This window comes from Sus scrofa, chromosome 13, assembly GCF_054392235.1.
Source record: "Sus scrofa isolate SSC_HxYL_T2T_F1_AM1 chromosome 13, Sscrofa_HxYL_maternal_Yorkshire_Landrace_v2.0, whole genome shotgun sequence".
Taxonomy (NCBI): Eukaryota; Metazoa; Chordata; class Mammalia; order Artiodactyla; family Suidae; genus Sus; species Sus scrofa.
The window spans coordinates 130,951,115-130,976,165 of record NC_139395.1 but is presented as its reverse complement, the minus strand read 5'-3'; the positions used below and the strand labels follow the sequence as shown (position 1 = coordinate 130,976,165).

At 35.9% G+C, this 25,051-nt stretch overlaps 1 protein-coding gene across 17 annotated transcripts in view; it reads right to left on the bottom strand.

Moving 5' to 3' along the window:
- Window positions 1–25,051, bottom strand: part of LOC106505748 (uncharacterized) — a 1,225,997-nt gene that overhangs the window by 435,890 nt on the left and 765,056 nt on the right. For all 17 annotated transcript variants that reach the window (XR_014824369.1, XR_014824361.1, XR_014824366.1 and 14 more), the window contains one exon: window positions 9,795–9,957. The gene's annotated coding sequence lies outside the window, so the exon portion shown is untranslated. The remainder of the gene's footprint in view (window positions 1–9,794; window positions 9,958–25,051) is intronic.

Below are 25,051 nucleotides of genomic sequence, written 5' to 3'. Positions count from 1 at the left end.
CAGCCATGTCTATTGCAATTCAAACTTTCTGTTGAACTCTTTAAATAATAACGTTTTAATCTTCCAAAAATTGTTTTCCGTTCTCCAATTCTCTCCCCATTTCCCCTCAGCAGCCTATTCTGTTTTCTGCCTTAACCATTTGTTTCCTGCATTAACTATTTTTTCAGAGATTAGATCTTTTGTTTGTTTACATTACTTCCCCTTTTGGCTATCTCTTCATTCTACTTATGAACATCTAGAATTAATCAGGTTTAATAGCTTATGTTTCCTTAGCACTTATGAAAAATCATTTTTCTCCTGTCAATGAATATGCCTCAAAGTTGCATGAGTACTATGGTGGGAGGAAGAGGGAACATATAGACAGATGAGCTTCCTTCCCTGTTCAAGACATTTTCTTGATATGAATTCTAGAAGTCACGAGTTACCAGTCCTGAGTATTTCTCCAGCTCTAATGCCCAGGTAGGAAGTCCACATTTTGCAAACTCTCTTTTTTATTTAGAGATCTATATTTGCTAGTTATAATCCAGAGGCAAAAATCTAATCTAGACACCATAGAAAGAATGGTGAACTAGAAATCTTTCAGTGATTTACCTGACAGTTTTCCTGTACGTAACAGTGGACTATGCTTACTCTCATCTTATCTCTTACTGCTCTTTCAGGAAAAGCAACATTCACTTTTCTAGTAATATCTCTCAACTATTACAGTCCTTTGAAATATCAATCCTAACATCTGCTTATCTTTTCTAATTTTTTCAGTTTGTGGTCTACTGATGGCTTCCTTCCCAGTTCTTTAGAATTACTATGGGTTTCTTATGTCACTTCAGTGAGATTTGAGAACAGATTAGAGTTAAAGGTACATGCTCAATCCCTCAAATTGAACCTGAATTTAATCTCCATTAAATTTAATCTTTATTCTGAAGATTTTTCCAATGGTCCCAGCAACAATTACTTTCTGTTTCCTTGGGAATACTACTAAAATTTTTCATATAACCCTGTTCACATTCTGTCACATTGTGTTGTAATTAGGTATACATTCTTCTCTTAAATTGACCATGAACTTTATGATGATAGCAACAATTTATATATGTTTGCATTTCCAGGGCCTAACACAGTGTCTGGTGTAAAGTAGGTACATAATAGTTACCTAACAAACCGATGAAGGGATGCGTACTTCAAATAGGAAAAGGGCTAGCATGAAATGCTAAGACACTGTTTGGGGAAGGATTCTATGAGTGATTTTTTAATCTCTTTCAGAGAGTGGAATTCAAACTTCATAAACCTGTTTATGTTATGATTCCTTATGAAGCCTTGAGGGAAGACTAGTTCCCCCAAAAAGATTTCTGAAAACTTCTAGGGAACTTGTTTTTCATGTGCATCTCTAACTTTAGCTCTTGCTTCTACAGAAGTACTTGAAGAATTGCTTGGGTGCCTTGTGCGTTATACCTTTTCTTAATTGTATCAACACAAATAGGATTTGATCAAGGTCATTAGTGAAGAGGGATGCTGAAAGACAAAAATTACTAATAGAAAATTTTTGTATGAAGATCGGTTATTATAAAACAATAAGGGAACAAAGGGGGATTTACCTACACAAGGCCAAGAACTGAAAACCGAATGTTAGATTTTCCTGCTCCAGAAGCCCTTTCATTTAGCCTATCGATAGAAATGTTCCATCAGATCAATGACCCCATGGAGCATACAAGATTTTGTGGCACTGCTGGCTCCTGTCTCTCTTAGCCCTCATTCTTCTCTCCTTTGGCCATTTCATCCCTCTGACACTGCTCGTAACTCCAACTTCTCACTATAATATTCATCTTTCTTTGGCCCCATTTTTTGAACTTAGCCCCAGGAATACCTTTGAACATCCAAAACTGATCCAAGTGCTCACATGAAGTTCTATTAGCAGCCAGCCAGCAATGACCTTTGGATTTTATTTAAGGACTCACCTTCCTTAAAAGGAAGTTATACTTTTATATAATAAAGTTTTCTTTTTTTTTTTCTCCCTTTTTAGAGCTGCATCCATGCCATATGAAGGTTCCCAGGCTAGGGATCAAATCAGAGTTGTAGCTGCTGGCCTATGCCACAGCCACAGCAACATGGGATCTGAGCCACATCTGCAACCTACACCACAGCTCAGGGCAATGACAGATCCTTAATCCACTGAGCAAGGCCAGGGACTGAACCTGAATCCTTACAGATGCTAGTCAGATTAGTTTCTGCTGAGCCATGATGGGAACTCCCAAATAATAATTTTTTAATATTTGTATTAAATATAAAAATAACTAGGGATATTTAATTATCTGCCTTGTTTGCAAAGCCGCTAATCATTCACGCACCAAAATTTGTGGACCTTAATTCCCCTAGCAGGCTACGTAACATAAAAAGACCAAGAAATATTAAAATAATACACATAAGTAGTTATTTTAGAATATTTATATATAATCTTTCCACAAGCTAATCCATCTGCAAATGCCATACAGTCAAATAATTGCAGAGGAAAATATAAAAATATTATTGCTATGTCATTATCTAATGATGATAACTCTAAGATGCCAATTCACAGAAAAAGAATAGGAGAGTTATTTTATTATTAAGAACAAGAGTGTTTGTTCTCTGTCTATAGGCCATTTGATATCTCTGGAGGAAATAACAAATGGTATATTATTTCATTTCAGCTGAAAGAAGAGAGGAATGTTCATCTAGCCTGTGCTTAAAGGTCTTCCATTTTTCCATTAAGTAGCATTTACTTTTTTTACTTTTTAGAAATATTACTGTCTTTATTTTACTGGTTATAAAGGTAGTAATTGTTTCCTGTTGAATTTTCAAACAGCACAGAAGTAGATAAAACAAAAATTGTATCTATTTCTAAATTTATTTTATGTCATCTGTGTGCCCTTATAATTCACAATTTTTGGTTAAATACATATTTAACATTTATATATAAAACTTGCTCTGACCACAATAGAAAAATGTCAGTTTACATCTTACAAAAAAGGATCTTCTTTAATTAAGAGCAATATGCTCTTCTTTTGTTTTAAGAAAGGATTATACAATTATCTATTACTTGTGATAAGCAGCAATTACTCTTAAGTCTCCTTTCCTCTTGCATCCTAATAAGCACCACCCCCCAAAAAATTCTAAGGTATGGTGAAAAAAAAAATCATAATAGGATGCCAAAACTATTGTCTCTCTCTGCATACTCTCTTTGACCTTGAGATTTTCTTTGCATTTGATAAATCCAGTTTTAATTCATGCATCCAGGAATTATGGGTATAATTTTCAACATTACATACATTATAATAAAGTTTCATTCTAATGCATATTTTCATACTATCACATAGGAATTTGGTAATTTTTTTCCATTTATAAAATTACTGCTGTAGTTTGAAGAAAATTTTTAGTAAATAATTACTAATAAATAAACTGCTACTGATCAATTTTTAGGGTTTAAAGATTTAAATTATTATTCAACATTTCTTTTTAAATCCTGAGTAAGTAAGTCTAGTCCAAAGCATTTCCACTTAAAAGTTTCTTCTTCAGATGACAAATTAAATTTTAGAATGTAGAAAATAAAACATTTATTATAATCTCCACTGAACTATACTACTGCAAAATTATGTCAGGTGAATAGAAAATGAATCTTTTTATATTCATCTTAATGAAACATGCATGTGTACACTTTTATACAAACAGGAAAGTAGGTAAATTAGTGGGATGGATTTTGCGGGGGTTATTTAGTCAATCAGCTATTATAAATAGGCAATTAAAATGCAGAACTTTGGTCCACAGTATGCACAAAATTAAATATGAAACAGGAAGACAAATCCATTTTATGAGAACAAACAGAATTTGGGTACAACAAATATATATCAAGAGTAACTAGCTTTTCCAGTTTTCTAATGAAGATTATGCTATAAGACTTTAGGGAACTAGTAACTGAGAATTAATTCAAATCTATCTTAACAGAGCTATCAAAATACATACTATAAAATACATTACTTAGTATCATCAAGGAAAAAATAAAAGTTACAAAAATTTGGGGCTGTATGAAAAGCACTCTGGGGAATTTCCATTGTGGCTCAGTGGTTACGAATCCAACTAGTACCCATGAGGATGCAGGTTTGATCCCGGGCCTTGCTCAGAGGGTTGGGGATCCAGTGTTGCTGTGAGCTGCGGTGTAGGTCACAGACATGGCTCCAATCCAGTGATGCTGTGGCTGTGGCATAGGCCAGCAGCTACAGCTCTGATTCAGTCCCTAGCCTAGGAACTTCCATATGCTGCAGATGTGGCCCTAAAAAAAAAAAAAAAAAAAAAAAAAAAAAAAAAAAAAAAGCACTCTGCTAAAAGATGCACTTTCCTTTAATAAATTTTTATTTTAAACTTTCCCCCCCCCACTGGCTGTGCTCATTGCATGTGCAAGTTCCTGGGCCAGGGACTGAATCTGAGCCAGAGCAGTGACTTGAGCCACTGCAGTGACAATGCCAGATCATTAACCCACTGCACCATGAGTGAACTCCTTGAACTATCTTTGTGTGAAAAACAGCACCCCTCTTTCAGAGCACCTGCACATATTTAATATAGTTATATCCTGTGTGGCAATTGTTTTAGGATCTCGATGGCAGAAAATGATACTAGCAGGAATAAATGGTGACTTGATTGTGATGATAATAACCTCATTCTTTCATTTTGTTTCCTGGATATCTAGGCATACAGCCCCAAACAAGGAAATCAATGTCTCTTTAAATAGAAAGATGAACCACAAATAACACTAAGAATTTCTTGAAGAACATGCAATAGTGATGAAACAAACCAATTACGCTAACAGAATTCCATTTTCTTAAGCTGAATGTGACCAAGTTATACACCTTTGTAGTCTATTTATAGATACGCATCTATATTTGATTGATTAGACTTATGTTAAATTAAGAAAGAAGTAAGGGCCTGCCAGAGATCCACCAAGCTGTCAGCTGGATAAAGCAGCTGGTGTAGAAAATAGCCCTGATCTATATAAGTAATGGAAGATCTTTTGCCCACAGTTGCAGAGTCAGTCATGCTTTAAACTTTTGTAGTATGAAAGCATAAATAGAATTTGGGGAAAAGATAGCATATCATATTAAAATAGCATTTTTTTCCTTAGAGGATTTCAGCTGTTTTTTTAACCTCTCGATACATGCTTCAGTTCCAGGTCCATTGGGACTAACAACATACCCTTCAAAACCACCCAAGGGAATGATTCTACATCTCATTTTTCATGGAGAAACCCAAATTCTTCCACTTGCTTTCAATGACATGCCCTTCCAAATCTCTCCTTTGATCTTGGCCTGTATAGATCTTCTTAAAGTGACAGGATGAGTACATTCCAATAAATTGGTTGATTGCTACTATCATCATCTTCATTTTACAAAATTGGAAAGTGGTAAGATGGCATCATTTATCAAAAGAAGAGTTAATTTCTGGAAAAGGGGGTTTACCCAATATGGAATTTGTAAGAGTGAATTCTAGGTTACATGTTAGGTCAATAAGACCTGTTGGAGAGAGAGTTAGAATAAGGAAGTTTACACCATAGAATGTTTGCAATCATAGAAGTAGGATAAGTTAAACACTTAGATCTTTATCTCTTAAATCAAAAACCCCAATTGAGGATGAACTACTCATGTTATCCTCCCAAAATAATTACCATGGGGATCCTTATCCATTATGACATCAGAATATTTCTCTTTATATTGAGAAAAAAAATGTATGCAAATAAATAAACATGCAATAAGATGCAGTAAAATACATGATCTAGTAAAGTTGATAAAAGCTCTAGGGAGAAGTCCAGGAGAGGTTTGTGCCACAAAGAATGACATAATGAAGGATGAGGATTTGATGTCTGGACGTTCCCATTGTGGCTCAGAGGTAAAGAATCCGACTGTTATCCATGAAGACACAGGTTTGATCCCTGGCCTTGCTCAGTGGGTTAAGGATCCAGTGTTGCTGTGAGGTGCAGTATAGGTTGCAGGCTCAGCTTGGATCCAGCATTGCTGTGGCTATGGTGCATGCTGGCCACTGTAGTTCTAATTCGACCCCTAGCCTGGGAACTTCCATATGCCATGGGTGTGGCCCTAAAAAGAAAAAAAAAAAAATTGATGTCTGTATAAAAGGGTTAATATAAGCATTCGTCTCTGGGGACTGATGACTTCTTGTTTTATCCACTGATTGTGCTCAAGCCAGTATAGGAAAAGAATTATACAGTTGTTGTTTTCCAAGTCAGGCTTCTTCAGCTTATCTGCTTGGGTGTCCAGAAATCCAGGGCTGGGGTAAATGGGTGCTCACCAACTCCTCTGGTTTCCTGGGTAAGTTGGCCTAGAACTAGCCTCTAACATTGCCTTCAGTATTTCTCATAATGGCTGGCCTAACCCACAGAGGTATTCAAGCATATAGTCAACAGAAAATGACTCTAAACTTTATTATCCCCAAGCGATAGTGAAACCCTTGCTTCTATTACAAAGTTTGATTTGTAAATCACCCAGAGTCTCCTGAAGCACAGCTCAAATCATAGAACCTTACAGAATGCATGGTGCCTATGAGAGACTTGATCACAGCATCCTAAATAAAAAATACCACTGCATTACTCAGACTGCCTTCTGCTTGCTTTTGCTCACTGAATAAAATTTTTATGCCTTTCCCCAGTGGGCTAAATTAAGCACTAAATTACCTTTCCAACATTGTCTCTCTCACCTTTGTTCTTGAACTTTCTGTTCACACATCCTCTAAAAGAGTGTTATAAAACCATGTATCTTTTCATTCATTTTTAAGTTGGTATTGAAAAAAATTTATTGTAAGTTTATATTGTTATAAAAATACAATTCTAAATATTTATGTCTTTAGTAAACATAATGTTTATTATATAATTATTATATTACTTTTTATGTATTCAGTGGAATCTAAATAATATAATTTGATAACCACCAAAACCCATTTGGGTTAGGGTAGGGTTAAATGCACTTAAATATGATCTTATTTAACAGTCAGAATTTTTACCTCACTCACTTTTTTCCTTAAACTCACATCTCTATTCTTCTCCCTCAGAATTTTATTGTAATGTAGTTTTATGCTTGAAAGTCTTTCCCTGATCATCTTATTATATGTTGCTGCAACAACTATTTTTCTATTTAGATATATAGTTTTTCTATGACCACAAAATATTAAACATTAAATATTAAAGTATGCAATATCTGACAATTTTTGGCCAAAATATATGGCAATTATCTTCTGAGTCTCAATAATTTTTCAATGAAATACAAAATACAAATTTGCCTCCCATATGTATTCCTTTTTCTCAAATATTTAATAATCTGTTGGAAGTAAAGTTTTGGTTTTTCCCTTTCTTTGAAATCATGCAGAATATGCCCCTGAGATGCAGACAGGAACACAGGTACACGAAGACACCAAAGCTTTCAAGACTGAGAATTGCAAAAGTGCAGAGAGGCACTCTGAAAAGACTGGTATTTACCAGCATGCTTCTTATAAATCTTAATTATTCTAATTCTAAAGTACAAAGAGAGATTGTGCACTGGCATGATTTTATTGGCTAGTGGAAAAATAGATGCCACAATATTTAGTACTTCTTACCGCCAGGACCAACCCTGGGAGAAATGCAATATTAGACAATATTTGGGGGATGGAAAAAGCTAGCCCACTGAATAGAATGTACCACTATCATTTTTTGCTGGCCAATTTCTGAATTCCCTTCACCTTGACTCAGGCCATAACACCCTAGTTCTAACGCCAAGCTTTGCCTTAACCCAAATATATACAAGATGGGGAAAGATGGGGAGCCCTACCATGATCATGAAGTGATTACCGGAGGCTTGGAAGACTCCAGTGCTTAAACAGTTTTGTTTTGTCTTCTGTTTGGCACCTCAAGTATTTTCACCCCAGTGCAGTCTACTCTAGTAAGACTCAGGATGGGTAAGAGCTGACCTTTCTTTGTTAGAACAGAAGAAAGTTGACTGTAAAAGAGAAGGTGAAAAAGGAAAACCAGCACATTAACTTCAAGTCAACTAATTTAGGGACCTCAGTTACCTCTGCAAAAATCCCTTCATCTCTTCCCATGTCATAACCTGCTCACAGAATGAAAACTGCTATATTCGAAGGCTTCATCCATACTCTAGGGAGGGGATCATAAGTGGCATGAACTGAGGGAGCAGGAATCTTTGTGGCCATCTTAGAATTCTGCCCATCACATAAAACTAAACAGATCTTCCTACATTTCTGGCATTTTCTAATGCTATTCAGTTATAAACAGGTTCTATACACATTCTCTTTAAATGCCCCCTTTTTATTTGATCTGGCTTTCAAGGCCTAGTTCAAATTCCTTCCACAGTCCTTGACCTGTATTTCCCCTATGATGGTCTTATTGTTTGTGTAAATATTTTATTTCCTTTATATACAAATAACTCCTCAAATCATATCTGATTTATCTCTACATCATTCACAGAATAAAGTAGTGCTTTGAAAAAATAAGGCACCAAAATATTTGATTAAAGATTCAATGGATAAATAAAAATTTGTAATACCTAAATTAGAGGATATTTCTAGCTCCAACTTCTCCATCTCTCTCTATGCTTATATTCAGCTGTATCTATGACTAGATGGTAAAAGTATAGAAAACAGGGCTAATGTTTTCTCTTCTTTCCTAATACATTTCATTACAAAACTTAGATATAATTTCTGTTTTCTTTTTCTTTTTTCATGGCTGCACCTATGGCATATGGAAGTTCCCAGGCCAGGGACTGAATCTGAGCGACAACTGCAACCAATGCCACAGTTGTGGCAATGCCAGATCCTTTAACCCAGCACGCCAGGCCGGGGACCAAACTTGCACCTCTGCAATGACCCGAGCAGCTGCAGTCAGATTCCTAACCTACTACACTGTAGCAGGAACTCCAATTAGCTCTAATTTCTACATATTATATACATTTATTACCAAGGGACTTTAGCTCACTGATGCTGACTAATCCGAGTAATCAAGCATGTGCCTAGTGTGGTTTATGGTAATATGTTTTTTCATTATTTCTCTCTGTTTTGAAATGGGGAAAATTAATACTGATCAAATTTCTGAAGGAAAAGTTAGAGGTGTTTTGGGATTCCAGGACTCCAATATTTAGCAAGAATTTTCCTACCACCAGATTCCCAAGGAAAATTTGAATAAAAGACACTACTTCAAAATATCTTCATGCACCTATGGCCACAAAGCCTTCTGTAGAACCCCCAGCTCTGGTGAGATAGACCAAATCACTTGAAAGGTGTAGGGAAAATATTTGGCCTTTAGTCTAAAACCCAGACCAAATATAAATAAACAAATGAATGAATGAATGAATGAATGAATAATAAAAAGGCTCCTTGGAAGACTTATGACACATTTCACATCTTAATCTTGAGTCTGATGATTTTGCCACACAGATGGCCATAGGGAATGCTCCCTCCCTCTCCCCCAAGAAACAAACAAAGAAGAAAACACTTAAAGAAGAGAAGCATTTTTCTCTTGGACTAAGACAGAGTTAAAGCAACTCACACACTGATGAGACTAGCTAGTATAGGAAGGTCCCCTCCTTTGAAAGCAGCCCAAGACCCATCTACCATACCCAAGAAGAACCAATAACCAAATCAAGTAATTCCAAAAGGGAGAACTCCAAGGGAGCAAGTCAGGTAGACATACACATGTTGAAACTCTTCGTTGGGGAGAAGGGATCCGTATGTGCCCTGATTTACAGATTAATATATCCGATCTTGCCCATAACAGTTCTTACCTTGTCAGGCAAAGAGAAGGTGTTCAGGACATATCTGAGAAGGCTCTTGCCTGTTTAGTGACTTGACAAGAGAAATCAGGCTTCCTGTTCTGTGGATCATGTTTTATTAGATGATTTCTTGTTTTGGTAATTGCCCTCCTCCATTTTCTCTTTTCCTTAGTACCTGTCAGACACAGAAGAAAAAATAAGTGAATAAGCTTGATGTTAAGAGAAAAAGAAAGCTAAACTAAAATCCTTTAAGTTAAGTAGGCCACTCTCTGCAATAGAGGAAGTTGCATAACAAGTAAAACTCCTTGAGAAAAAAGAGAAGCATGCATGCAGGATTTAATTGCCAGAGTCTAATTAGTTTTTGACTAGTGCTATAAAACTTAGAGAGAAGTAAAGATAAATATTTCAGCTAATTTCTCCATGTACTGTGAATAAAAGAATGGAAATGATTCTCAAAATTGAATGTTATGAAGTCATTTGTAAAGTATATTAAGTCAGTTCTTCTATGTAATGAAGTGTCCTTTACAGTTTAAGAGACTTTGCGAGCTGACATTTCTCTCATAAAGAACATGGATCTTGTGGCTTTGTTATGACTTCTTGAAACAATTTGAACTTTAGACCTTTTCATCTGCCAGCTGAGAACACATCTACACACTAACTGGTGTTTAATAGCAGTGCAGGGCACCAAGGCTTAGTTATTTCAACTCTCATGACCCAAATCTCTGGCCATGTTGAAAGCTTCTTTGCTAACCACTTAGTTTCTTTTTTCTCCCCACACTCACTGAGTTGCACATAGCACTGATTTAAAAAAATTCAGATCACACAGTAGAAGGTCACTGAGGAATGAATGTCATTATGAAAAATTCAATGCATCACTTCCTTTCCTTTGATCAGCCTGATTCCCCTCACTGGAGACCTGATAACTTCCCTCAAAGTGGTCTCCTGTGCATGATTACCTTGAGGCAATCTAGATGATGCTACATTAGGGAGGTAAGAAAGAGCAAATATGAAAACAGAAATTACTATGTATAAGTTTGCAAATGAGTCAATACTGCTCCCTTTGCCACCTTCACTGAGAAACAAATATTTGATTTCATTTTGAGTTACAGAGATTCTCTTGGTCCTACCTTTAGCTTGGTGGCTGGTAAATCTACCTAACATAAGATTTCACTTTACATAATAGTTTTTTTAATAGCTCTTTAAATATCTTATATCAGTTTGTACGTTTTATCCCTGAATATGTTTGTGCAACAAAAGAGCATAATTTTTCTTCTAATTGTAAAGGTGTATTTTATTCTGGAATGATGTTTACTTTATAATGAGAATGTTTTCTTTCATTGTATATTTATACATTTACAACTGGTTGACACCACCTTTTTTTTTTCTGGTGTATAATTGATAATTTTTATCTAGAGAAGAAAAACATAAGACAGAAGAAACTGAAACTAGGTTGTGAGCTCCTTGAGGGGAAAGAACGTAATGCCTAGCACAGGAAGCAGCAAAATCTGAGTAAATTATTTGTTACATTAATAAATGAATTAGGGAGTTCCCGTCGTGGCACAGCGGAAACGAATCTGACTAGGAATCATGAGGTTGAGGGTTCAATCCCTGACCTCGCTCTGCGGGTTACGGATCCGGCATTGCCGTGAGCTGTGGTGTAGTTTGCAGATGAGGCTTAGATCCCACATTGCTGTGGTTGTGGTGGAGGCCGGTGGCTACAGCTCTGATCAGACCCCTGGCCTGGAAACCTCGATATGCTGCAGGTGTGGCCCTAAATGGACAAAAGACAAAAAAAAAAAAAAAAAAAGATTTAGTATAATAGCAATACTTACAATATATATGAAAATATGCAAAATTTTAACAAGCGAATCCACTGCATTTAGGAATTAACTATGTAAATTAACTATTGATAACAACTGACTCAAGATTAATCCCCATATATTTGGAAATATGAGATTCAATTTAGAGGCAATCAAATGCTATTTTTCATTAATATTTTAAGGAAATAGAGAAAAAGCTGAAAAAGAAAAATGACAGTTTTCAGTAACAGAAGTATATATATAATCCTGTCATTTACCACATAATATATTTATAATTTCATTTTTGTAATTTCATGTCTAAGTCTATTATAGATAGTTACAAAAATTGTTGTCAATTAAATGGAAATATTGCATGTTAACATTATTCATTCACTCATGCTACAATATTTGTTGTTTAAATTATATTACATTGATTAAATTACATTGAAACAAATTATATTAAACTGCCTTCAATCTTGTCTCTGATTTCTGGGTTTTATGATTTTTTTCCCCAAAAAACAGATTCTGTCATTAAATGGTGAACTCCTGAAAAGTCTAGAAACACATTTAATTTACCTTGGTATTCTATTACCTTGCATCTAATTTTCATGGAATGAGAAACAGTGAAATATTCATTAAGTTCTGAGAATTGACAGAAATACTCTAGGCTTCTTAAATAAACAGGAAATCAAAAGATTTGTAACAGTTTACAAATATGAACTCCATGTATCATTACTTATTAGGTTACCCAGAGAAGCATGAGGATTATGACCGCCATTATTTAACCACTTGTGGAAACTATTCACTAGAATTCAGTTTGTGGATCAGTGGGAAGTGTACTGGCATAGAGCTGAGAGACTCTGGCCTTCTCATGATCTTAGCCACTTCCCTTCTTTGAGCCCTATTTCCTCAAGTGGAGTATGATAGATTAAACTAGGGCCAGAACTGTCAATAGTTTTAACTCACAGTTGCCTTTGTTCAAACAAAAATCTTTCTTGGAATTTACATGGGCAAAAGAGGTAATAGCTGAGGTGCTGCTACTGAAATGGGATGAGGGTCCCTGAACCCACCTACTTTTCCCTCACCTATCTTTCTTCTCCTATCCTAACTTCCAGTGGTAGCTCCTTGGAGGTGGGGATGTCAAGGAACTCTCAAGGCCCAAATACTAGACCAGGTTACTGAATCATTAAAATCCCTTTTAGTTCTAAAATTGTGAGTTTAGCATTCAGCACTAATGTTAGCCTAGCATATGTCTCTATAATTGTGAGACAGGATACAGTCAAATACGCAACATGGCTATTATACATTCTGTTGGTTTTCTAAAACAAATATCTTACTCACTACATTTTGACCATTATGGGGAGAATAATGAGACAAACAAAAATAAAGTGATAAACTTCAGATTCCTTTTATTAATTCTACTAACTGGTCAGTAATGACTGAGTAGCTCCTTACTTTTACCTTTCAAACAGCAGCTACAACTGGTCAAGCCAAGACACCATGCTGGGATAACCTGTCACCATTAGAAGTGGAATCTAGGATTTCCCATTCTGCCTCAGTATAAATGAATCTGACTAGCATCCATGAGGGTGCAGGTTTGATCCCTGACCTCGATCAGTGGGTTAAGGATCCAGTGTTGCCATGAGCTGTGGTGTAGGTCACAGATGTGGCTCGGATTTGGCATTGATGTGGCTGTGGTGTAGGCCATCGGCTATAGCTTTGATTTGACTCCTAGCCTTGTAACCTCCATATGCCATGGGTGCGGCCCTAAAAAGACCAAAAAAAGGAAACTGAAGTCCTCACTGAGACAATAAGAGACAGACACTAACCGTTAGAAATGAATAAGAAAAAACTGCAATGGTGCCAAAGTCCAAGGTGAAAAGAGAAAGGGGAAGAAAGATCATTTAACTTTGTGAGATCAGAGTTTGAAACAAAACAGTAAATGAACTCAAACTTCAGGGTTATAGAGGTAAGAGTAAAGGGAAAAAAACAAACAAAAAAAAAAAAACCAGAAGTAAAAAAATCAGAAGTGCTTGAGTTATTCCAACCAAAGTCATGAGCTAGCATTTGTGAGTTGTTAGCGGTCTAGGCATGTGAATAGGCCTGGTCTAAAGAACTGCGAATGGAGGGACCTGTTTCATTTTCTTGTGTGTGGCTAAAATTATTATCAAGGGATTCTAAAGGTCTAAATTTCCCCCTTCCTCTGATACCACCAAGAATTAAGAATTAGCACTAATAAAATACGCCAATTTACATTTCAGCAAAACCATTCATGACTTTATTTATTTATTTTTTTGTCTTTTTGCCATTTCTTGGGCTGCTCCCGCAGCATATGGAGGTTCCCAGGCTAGGGGTCGAATCGGAGCTGTAGCCACCAGCCTACGCCAGAGCCACAGCAACATGGGATCCGAGCCGTGTCTGCAACCTACACCACAGCTCACGGCAACGCCGGATCGTTAACCCACTGAGCAAGGGCAGGGATGGAACCTGCAACCTCATGGTTCCTAGTCGGAATCGTTAACCACTGCGCCATGACGGGAACTCCCATTCATGACTTTAAATAGGGCTTACCAATGGAGAATGGGACCATGGAAAATGGCTTTATTTTTCTATCAAAGACCTTAAAAAGTAAAAATACACATAATTCTCTTTCAATATTGTTTGTCAGATCCAGAGACTTTGAGTAGCTCCGTCCTAACCCTGTGTTATGAAATTTCACATCTCAGACTTTTGCACTGGATTCAAACTTAACTTTTCCCTCTTTTGCAAACAACTACTCTGTAAAATGCACACAAGGCTTCGTTACCCCTCTTCTCACAGAAATTTAACAAGCTCTGTCAAAAATGCATATTTTGACAGGATCAAAATTAGATTAGAATGGATCACCTATTTCCACCCCCCCCCCAAGTTAAAATGATGTATTAGAGAGTCAAAAGAAATTAAAGTAGATTGCACAAAATACAGTTCATTTCCCCAGAAGGTAAATGTTCAAGGCTGATTTTTTAGCAGGCCAGATGACTCCTTTCATGATATATATGTACCCTGGAACAATCCTTTAATCTTTTTAGTTCTGATTTTCTTGGTTGAAAACTGGAAAATAAAAATTAAAGTAGTAAAATCTTAGCTTGGAGTGGAGATTTCTGGCTTAATTTGGTACCAGTCTAGCTGGATGACTGCCTCTCCCTATTTCCCACTAGGCTTACACCCAGACACAGATAGTAAGTGATGGTGTCCAAATGTCAACACCTACAAACAACCCCTGGAATTAGGCCAAAAAGCTAATGTCTATTGGTTGATATAAATGTGCAAGTATGTGTGTGTGTGTGTGTGTGTATTTATACACATATATATTACTTTTTTAACTTCATAAAACAAAACATGCCAACATTCATGAAAGAAAGTGGGAAAATACCTCCTGCTATCATTCTAGATCAGAAATCTAAGATCTGTATTAGTGATTCTCAACTCTGGTTACACAGTAGAAAGCCCTGAGATGGCTTGAGGTGGGGAGAATTCTAAAAATGCCCCAACCCTGCCTGCCCTCAACATTCCCATGCTCTGGTTATCTGTTCAAATACTAATGTAAGCACAGCAGTAAAATTTTTTTTTTAGGTGAAATTAAGGTCAGTTACTAATCAACTAATTTTAAAATACAGAAATAATCCTGGATTATCCAGATGTGCCTATATCATTACAAGGGCCCTGAAAAGAAGATAAGGGAAGGCAGAAGAGTCAGAGCAATACTGCAGAAAAGAAGTCAGGTCAGATGAGGCTGAGATGGAGATCAGAAAAACCTGAAGCACCAAATGACTGAACCCACCATTATTGGCTGTGAGGACAGTGGCTGAGAACCAAGGAATGCAGGAGACCCCAGAAATCAAGCATGATTCTCCAGTCACAGCCAACACAGAAAGAGGGTCCTCGCTTCTGGAGCTGCATGGAAATGAGTTCTGTTAACAGTGTGAATCAGTCCAAAAAGGAACAGAGCCTCCAGAAAGGAACATAGCCCTGCCCACAACTTCACTTGGGCCTTGCAACCCTGGAACAGAGAAGCCAGCTGAGGCCTCTGGACTTCTGACTTGCAGAACAATGAAATAATAAATCAAATAATAAATAATAATAAATCATGTTTGTTGTATGCCATTAAGTTTGTGGATAGCAATAACACACTATTACCTGGTTTCACTCTTAAAAACAAACAAACAAACAAACAACTTGGTTAGGATAAGACCAAGCAGCAATGTTTTTCAAATGTTGCCTAGGTCAATGCAGGCCAAACTTTAATGTGTATAGGAAGTCTAGGCTTCTTGTGAAAATGAAGTGCCCAGAGTACTACTATTTCAGGAAACTCATCATTCTACATCAATTTCAAGACCACAAATTGGTGGAGTTGAGGTAGAAGCTGGATGATATAGAAAATGAAGGCAGAGGGGGAAGAATACATCCTGATGAGTGTGGATCCAACAAGCAAACCACAGAGGTAGGGTTTTTTAAAATGGAAATTTGGTAGAGTACAAGTAGAAATTCTAATATTCGAATCCTTTATTAGTTCATAATACCACAGAAAGTTAGGGGGAATAATGAGAAAAATCTCACCCTGGTTCGGGGCAGGGGAGATGAAGAATGGCTAGGTTTTGTTGATGATCAGCTAAAGACCTGAGAAATGATTAAACTAGCAGGGGTTTTACTAATATGAAGAGCCACAGGAAATCCAGCTAACTGTGTGTTTGGATAGATGTTTCCTCATTTCCTAAAATAAAGGGATGTGTGAATGATAAAACACTAAGGAAAAGGAAAGGAAGTGTCACAAAAATTGAGTTAAGAAGAACATCTCTGAAAATAATCTACTGCAAAAAATTTTTGAATATTATGCACCCCACCCTGGAATGCAAGATGCAACATCTATATATTTTTTAAAAAAAGAGGAAATGATAGAGAAATAAAAATGTCAAATTAAAAAGCTATAGGGTGACTTTTGAGGGGAACAGTGGCTGAAAAAGAGCATGAAGTGTCTTCCTGACTGCTGGTGATGTTCTGAATCTTGACCTTGGGGCTAGGTTACACAGGAGCTCATTTGATATAAAATTCATGAGGATGAGAATTTCCTGGTGGAGCAGTGGGTTAGGATTAGGTGTTGTCACTGCTGTGGCTCCAGCTGCTACTGTGGTGCAGATTTGTTCCCTAGCCTGGGAACTTCTGCATGCTATGGGTATGGCAAAAAAAAAAAAAAAAAAAAAAAAAAAGTCTATCAGGATGTATTTTATACACATACACACACGCACACTTTTTTTGTACATACATGTTAGTTCAATAACAAAATTTAAAGGTACTGAAATCACTAATGAATCAGAAGGGGAAAGGAAGATGTGGAACATATATATATTGGAATGCTACCCAGCCATTTAAAAAGGACAAATAATGCTATTAGCAGCACCATGGATGGAATTAGTTATTCTCATACTAAGTGAAGGAAGTCAGAAAGAGAAAGCCAATTACAATATGATATCACTTATATGTGGAATCTAAAACATGGCACAAATGATCCTATCTACAAAACAGAAACAGATCATGGACATGGAGAGCAGACTTGTGGTTGCTGGGAGAGGAAGGAAGAGGGTGGGATGGATGAGGAGTTTGGGGCTAGTAGATGCAAACTGCTACATTTGGAGTGGATAAGCAATTGGGGTCTTACTGTACAGCACAGGGAGTTATATCCAATCTCTTGGGTTGGAACCTAATGGAAGATAGTATGAAAAAATAAATGTACACATATATCTATGACTGGGTGACTTTGCTGTACAACATGAACTGAAGAAATACTGTAAATCAACTATACTTTAATTTAAAAAAGAGAAAAAAGCAATAGGAAGAGATAAAAAGAAGGCTCAATGTGAAAATAAAGAATTGCATTGAAACTAAAAATACAAGCAGAAACGAAACCTGAAAATGAAACACCGAATGGTAAAGTTGACACTCAGAAACCTAATAAGTTATGTAAAGTGGTCAATTTATAGAGTCCTTAAAGTGCAAAAAGCACATAAAGAGTTTATTGAAAAATTTCAGAGGAAAGATGACATTAATAATGGAAAATAAAGATGTAACCAAGAATCCTAGATTCTTCCAGGGAGGAGATTTGAGAAAATAAGGTATAAGTAGAAAGAACAGTCCAGAGACTGAAAATTACATTTGTGTTTTATCATTTTTAGAAAGTTACCTTAGCTTTATTTCAAGGGAAATTGAAAATATAGGTCAAAGAAGATACATTCAAGAATGGAGAGATACATACAATATTAAAATTTTAAATCATGCAAGCATTTAGGATAAAAAAGCTGTAATCCCGTAAGGACAGAACGTTTGCCAACTTTATTCTGCACCATGTTCCTAATGACAAGAAAAAAGCCTAGCATATATAAGCTGCTCACTAAATATTTGCTAGATAAATAAATAGGAAAAATACTTGAAAATGATTATTGTAAAAAAAAAAGAAAACTTCAAATTTTTCCTCAGCAAAATAAATGCATAAGTAAAACATAAAATTACATGTACTCACATTTGAAGAAAAAACGAATATTGTTTGCCAAAGAGTTTCACATGCAGTTAAGTTTCTCCTCATTGATGAAGACAGTGGAGACACACTTTCAGATATAGAAAGATTCAGGAAATAGGTGACTTATCAACCCTTCTTGGAAGAAAAATTTATTGAAGCTGGTATTCCAGCTCACTGAAAGATGATCAGCATGGATCAAGATTACAGACCTTTTTAAAACAGTGATAAGCACTCAAACATGTTAAACATGGAGCTAAAACAAATGAAAAGTTTAATAAATGGTGATAAAGTAAATATCAAAGGGTGTCTTAAAGTAAAAGACAGGTAATGTAAGAATGATGTTTTGCCAATCATCTGAGTTCTATTTATATAAACATACTAAAAAGTAAGGCAAGAAAATCATGGTAGAGAATGACAGTAAGAAGGAACTAAAGTGAAATAAATTTCTCATTTTCACTATGGAATATTTTAAAATTTAATTTAATCCTTGAGTTTTATTATTATAGAAATATAAAAATCTGTAATACATACAGGTGTTCTTTCTGTTGGAATTATAAAACCAGAGCTTGCAGTTGAAGTTATAGAAGAAAGTAAAAGCAAATGAAACATAATTCATATATAAAAATAATAAAGAAGAATATAAGGTATATAGCATTTGAAAGATGAGCAAATCAAGACCAAAATATCAGATATAATAATAATTGTAGGTAGGCTGAGCCACCCTCATAAGAGATAAAACTTTTCACAGTTGAGTAAAAGCAAAAACAAACCACATGCCTCTTATAAAACAATTCATAAGAATTAATGTGAGAGACAAGAAGAAAGGATATTTCACAAACAGAAAATGCAGAGGGGATATTAATTTATAAAATATACAAATCAAGGCAAAAATCATTAACTTCGAAAACAGTTATTGATGAAGCGAGGCAACCATGAAAAATTTAAAGACAAAATGCCAGCAAATTTTATAATTTAGAAACTGAAGAAGATGTTAAGTAACAACTGTACAAAACACTAAGTTAAAAATAAGTTTCAATTAACTGTACATATGGAAAATTAAACTCTGGCCCAGGAAAAATTTAAGGTTCCTTACGACCTGCTTTTTAATACAAAGCACCCACTGCTGGCTGATGGGACATCTGGAAATGTTATTACTGGCACACCAGGCTTTGATATTCTACTACCTGGAAACTTCTTCGATGCATATTAATTTGAAGTAAGCAAGGCAAATTTGCTACCCTTTTTTACTCACTGGATACTCATTTCAGGCCTGGCTCATCATCTATAGGTTTCCTCAGAAAATGTTCAGCCTGGCCTTTTCTTTCCTTATGACCTTTGCACTCAACTTCCAGTATGTCTCAAGCCTGAGTCCACCTGTATCATGATAAAAATACTAGAGGCTGGAGTTGTACATTTCTTAAAAGCAGATTTTGAGAGATGGTAAGTGCCAACCCAAAGGTAAATCTAAGGAGGTGCAATGGTCTCAAAAAGCAAGTATGACTGACAACAAAACATGAGAACTGCCAAAGATAAAGTTACTTATAAAAATAAACCCACTTTACATTTAATAATTTATAATCCCTGCTTTTAAGGAACTTCAAGAGAGGAAGCAAAAACACTTAACCTTATCACTTAATGTTTATAAAGTATTATTATGTGCATGCTCTCATCTTTCACAATAACCCTGCCAGGTAGGTCAACAGCTCTTGTTCCCATCTTACAGACAAGGAAACAGAGGTTCATAATGGCTGAGTGACTCGCTGTGGTCCCAGAGCTAAGTGGCAGAGTCAGGATCTGGACCAGGTTTTCTATATTCAAATGCAGTACCCTATTGACTCTTTTGTGGGAGAGGAAAAAAAATTCTTTTTCCTTTACTGCCTTAGGATCTCCAGCTAAGACTCTGTAAATTAGACTGACAAAAGACAGATTAATAAGAGAAAAACAATTTATTGCATACACGTGGGAGAATTTAGTGATGACGCAAAAGTTGTTTAGAACTTGGACTTATATAGTATCTTTACAAAAGAACAAATTTGTAGTAAAATGAGAAGACAAAGGATAAAAGCTTTGAGCATCTTGAAGGGACAAACTGTGCAAAGACAAACATATTGGGAAACCAGTGGTGGGTAAGGGCTAGTTTTAGCAAGGTCTGTTGTAGATTACTATACACATGTATGCCCTGCTTGCTTTTAGGTAGACGGAGGGAGGGCAGAGAGCTTTTTTGATATCTGCCTCTTTTCAGTTTCTTTTCAACTCAATATAATCCTTATGCCACAGTGGTATATTTTGAAGTTATATAATCTGCCACCCTTCACCTTTAGGCTCCCTCTTAAAATGTACCTCAGGTACACTGGTTGCCTCTTTAGTTCCTCCTTGGCCTGCATATTGACATCTGGAGGAAATTCAATGGTTTTACTGCAAACTATTGCTATAGCAGTAATAGGACACAGACTTTTAGCTTTGCAAAGCTTAAGTCATTGACAGGCATAATACCATGAAATAATTCCTCCAATCTCTTGTAAAAGGCCTTGCCCTGGACTTCGGGGACCACAAGGGATCCCAGGAAGATTCATCTAAGCTTAGGATAAGTCTCCATGTTCTGGAGCCAAAGAATAAATCCTTGTGCCCTGCCTTTGCTTCTGCTGAGAGGACTGACTCGGCCTGCTCTCTGTCTAGCAGCAAGGACAGAAATACTAACTTCAGGTTCCATTTCTGGCCCAGTTCCCCACCCTCAGTGTGTCAGCAGGAGCCTGGTAATGTGACAACCAATGTTCTGGACACATTTGGATTCCTAATAATTCTTAACTTTTTTCAAATTAGGAACATTATTAGAAATTTTAAATAATTATATGGTATTGGTGATTGAGCCCCCCAGTGAGTCGGTAGTTTTTAAGAATGTGGAAATGATACATCTCTTGGAGATCTGGTTCCCAATTAAGATCAGGCAATTCTCTTAAGCCCTGACTCATTTGTAAATATCACCAAAAGTGGAAACTGTTTAATTAGGAGTTTGAAGTTCTAGAAAGCAGAAAAAGACTTGAAAGAAATGAGCTCCAGCCAGGTTTTTGAAACGAAACCAATGAATTCACTGTGTAAAGCACCTGGGAGAATAATTAACTGGCTTTAATCTTTCTTTTCAGGTTGTTGATACCTGAATACATCTTAAATAGAGAAGGGTTTTTTTTTTTAATTTTTAAAATTTTCTCCTTTTAGAGTTCTTTAAAGTAAAAAGTGGTTCAGCTTTTATTTAAAGGGCCAGGGAACCTTTTGAAAGAGAGAAAACATAATTATATTCTTTGTTTTTATCCCTAAGTAAAACAAATTGCCTAATTAATAAACTTCTTAGATCAAGGAAATGAAGTAGCTCCATTGAGCTGATAAAATGTACTACCAAAAATTTGTTCCAAACTATAGTGTTAATTATCTGAAAAAAAGAAACATTGATTATTGAATATGATTTTTTCCTCCCACCTAGTCAAAGTGAATGTACATGTATTTGCCAAAAGAATATAATCTAGTGAGAGAAGATGGACAGGTGGGAATAATCCTGCTGTTCCATTAAAGGTAGTTTCCACTGAAAAGGAAGGAGAAATTCTTCCAGACTTCCTATGACAAGTGTATGAGGTCAAAATAATTTTGTGAATGTTTTCTTCCCTTTATGCTCTAGTACAAGGCTTAGATACAAATAAGAGGCTCTGTGTTGAGCCCCACACTATAGGGAGCCCTTCAACTGCAAATAACAACAGAAATGTACCAACATATAATATCACACCTATAATGAATGCTGCTTAGGCCCCAGGGAAGTGCTTCCCTACATCTCTTCCCCACGCCTCAAAACAGAAAGCTATTGGATCTGAATTCTTTGAATGCTATGCTGCAGACACGGGGGATAGACAATGCTTCAGAGTACTGGGGAGAGGAGTGGTGGCAGCACCCAGGTAAAAGGAAAGACAAATTCATCCTTCTCTCAGAGAGCATGAATGCACTAGATTCTTGCATAATGAACAATAAGTTTTCAAGTAACTGTCAAATATCCATTTTTCAGCCTCTCTCAGTGTTCCAAATCCTGTTTCTGAAATTACTGACAAATCACCTCAGCATTTGCAACAAGTGCACATAGTGGTTGAAAAAATTTTGCCATATTAGATAATTTATGTTGTTCTAATTTTGCATATGCATAGTCAAGATATTGATTCTTTATCTTGGAAATTAGAACTGCAAATAGTTTCATTTTTTTCTTTCTTTCTTTTTTTTTTTTGTCACTTTGTCTTTTCTAGGGCCACACCCATGGCATATGGAGGTTCTCAGGCTAGGGGTCTAATCAGAGCTGTAGCCCCCGGCCTATGCCAGAGCCACAGCAATGCGGGATCCAAGCTGTGTCTGCAACCTACACCACAGCTCACAGCAACGCTGGATCCTTAACGCACTGAGCAAGACCAGATCAAACCCTCAACCTCATGGTTCCTAGTTGGATTCGTTAACCACTGAGCCATGACAGGAACTCCAGTTTCATTTTTTTAAAAAATATTTTCCAAGACTGAATTTTGTAATTAAATTCTAAAATTCAGATGTTAAAATTGTTTTAACTTAAAATTCCAATATATATTAAATATGATTTATACTTTGACTTTAATAGCGATTTTAAATATTTTACTGAAGAGAACTATTTTGAAAACAAAAATTCTTTGGAATTTTCAATTTCTTCCATTGATTTAATTTACATTTTGAGGAAAATATATTCGTATTCTGTACACTTCGAATGAAACTGTTATTTATTCTAATCTTTCAGATAAATGTGAATTAATACATCAAAGCATAGTTGAAACAGAAAATACACTAGGGCTGAGAAAAAAAATATTGTAACAAAAACATTTAAAACTCCAAAGAAATAATTTGTTCAATTTAAAAAAAAAAACTGAATGTAATAAAAATGAAGACTTCTTATAAGTTAACCAAAAAACATATTTGAGTAGGACATTACAAAATCTTTATTTCTCATTAAAAAATTATGGATCAAAACAATGACAATGAGCAAAAAAAATTCTCATCAAGTACAAAACTTGAATAGATCAAGTGATTTCTTAAATAAAGATTCCAGAATGGTCTCGCTGTGGCTCAGCAGGCTCAGAACCCAAAAAGTATCCATGAGGATGTGGATTCAATCCCTGGCCTCACTCAGTGGGTTAAAGATCCAGCACTGCTGTGAGCTGTGGCATAGGCTGGCAGCTGCAGCTCCAATTCAACCCGGAGCCTGGGAACTTCCCTAAGACACAAGCGCAGCCCTGAAAAGGAAAAAGGAAAAAAAAAAAAAAAATTCAATTGCTAATCAGAATAGTGGGAATAAAAAAAGAATTGCTCATATAGAATTGCTCAGAAGCAACAAATGAAACTCTGGCATGCCCAATAAAACAAATTACATTTATGAAATTTTAAAAATGGATAAAAATACAAAACAGGGGAACTTTACTATGTTCATGAGAAAACTATCCTAGAAAATTACCATCACATCCTTCTGACAGTGGAAACTTTCTAGAAAAACAAAATTTGCTTTAAATTAGTCATTATGATTCTCCATTTGATGAGCCTTGAAGAAAACTTTGACACTATAATTTTTTTTCACATGGACAAAGAGACAATAACAACTGCCCTTTATATTCTAAGTCAAAGTATTTTAATATAACTCTTGCATGTTTCACAACCAGTTTTCCAAGAACAGTAGTTTTGACCAATGTAATATTTGTGACTGAAAACATTTAGGTTCTTGATAACACATACATCACAAAACATAAAACACCGTTTGCACCCACAACAGTAAACATGCAATTATTAGAACTGCAATTTTTTGAATAAAGAGCAAACAATAAATAGTTTTAAATAAAGACAAGTAAATCCTAGACAAGTAACATTTATTTTATAGCCCTATTAACACACCATTACAAAAAAATGGCCGAGCATTTCTAGATTCTGCAGAAGTAATTTCAAACAATGATTCTAGAATGGCCAAATACATAAAACACTTTAAAAATATTGTAATCGGAGTTCCCATCATGGCTCAGAGGAAACGAATCTGACTAGCATCCATGAGGACGCATGTTTGATCCCTGGCCTCACTCAGTGGGTTAAGGATCTGATCTGGCATCACTGTGAGTTATGGTGTGGGTCATAGACACAGCTCAGATCTGGTGTTGCTGTGGCTGTGGTGCAGACCTGCAGCTGCAGTTCTGTTTTGACCCCTAGCCTGGGAACCTCCATATGCCACGGATGAGGCCTTCAAAAGACAAAAAAAAAAAAAAAAATGTAATAAATGTCACTACTCAGGAATGACTACTTAGCAAATACTCTTAAGAATCACCAATGCCTATTGATTAGAATATTAGTTTTCTTCCCTAGAACTTGCTTTGTGGGTTATAAGGTCAAGATGTTCACTTTCTTATTACTCAATAAGAAAAAAAACAAGCCATCATCAATAGTTTAATTATATAATTACATTATTTATGGTAACTCTAAAATGTATCTTATGGAGTTAAAAATCAGTACATAATATTTGATAGTATATTTATCATACTTGGGCAAAAACAGAATATTTCAGTCCTTTATTAAAAAAAAAGTCTTACCCATTCACAAGAAACCTATAAAAATAACCTTTAAACATATGAATAAATGTTCACTTCACTCATGAGATACGCAATTTAAAACTACACTAAGATGCCATCTCTCCCTGTCAGATTGGCAGAAATTAAAAAGAATAGCAATACTCTTTTGCAGGGCTGTGGGGACATAGGTATTTTCACATAGTGCTGATGAGAAAAAAAAAAAAATTGGTCTAACCCTTTGGGAGGAAATTTAGCAATACCTAAAGTGATTACATATGTGCTAACAGTTTGACCCAGTGGCCCACTCCCAGGAATTTTTCCTGAAGATAC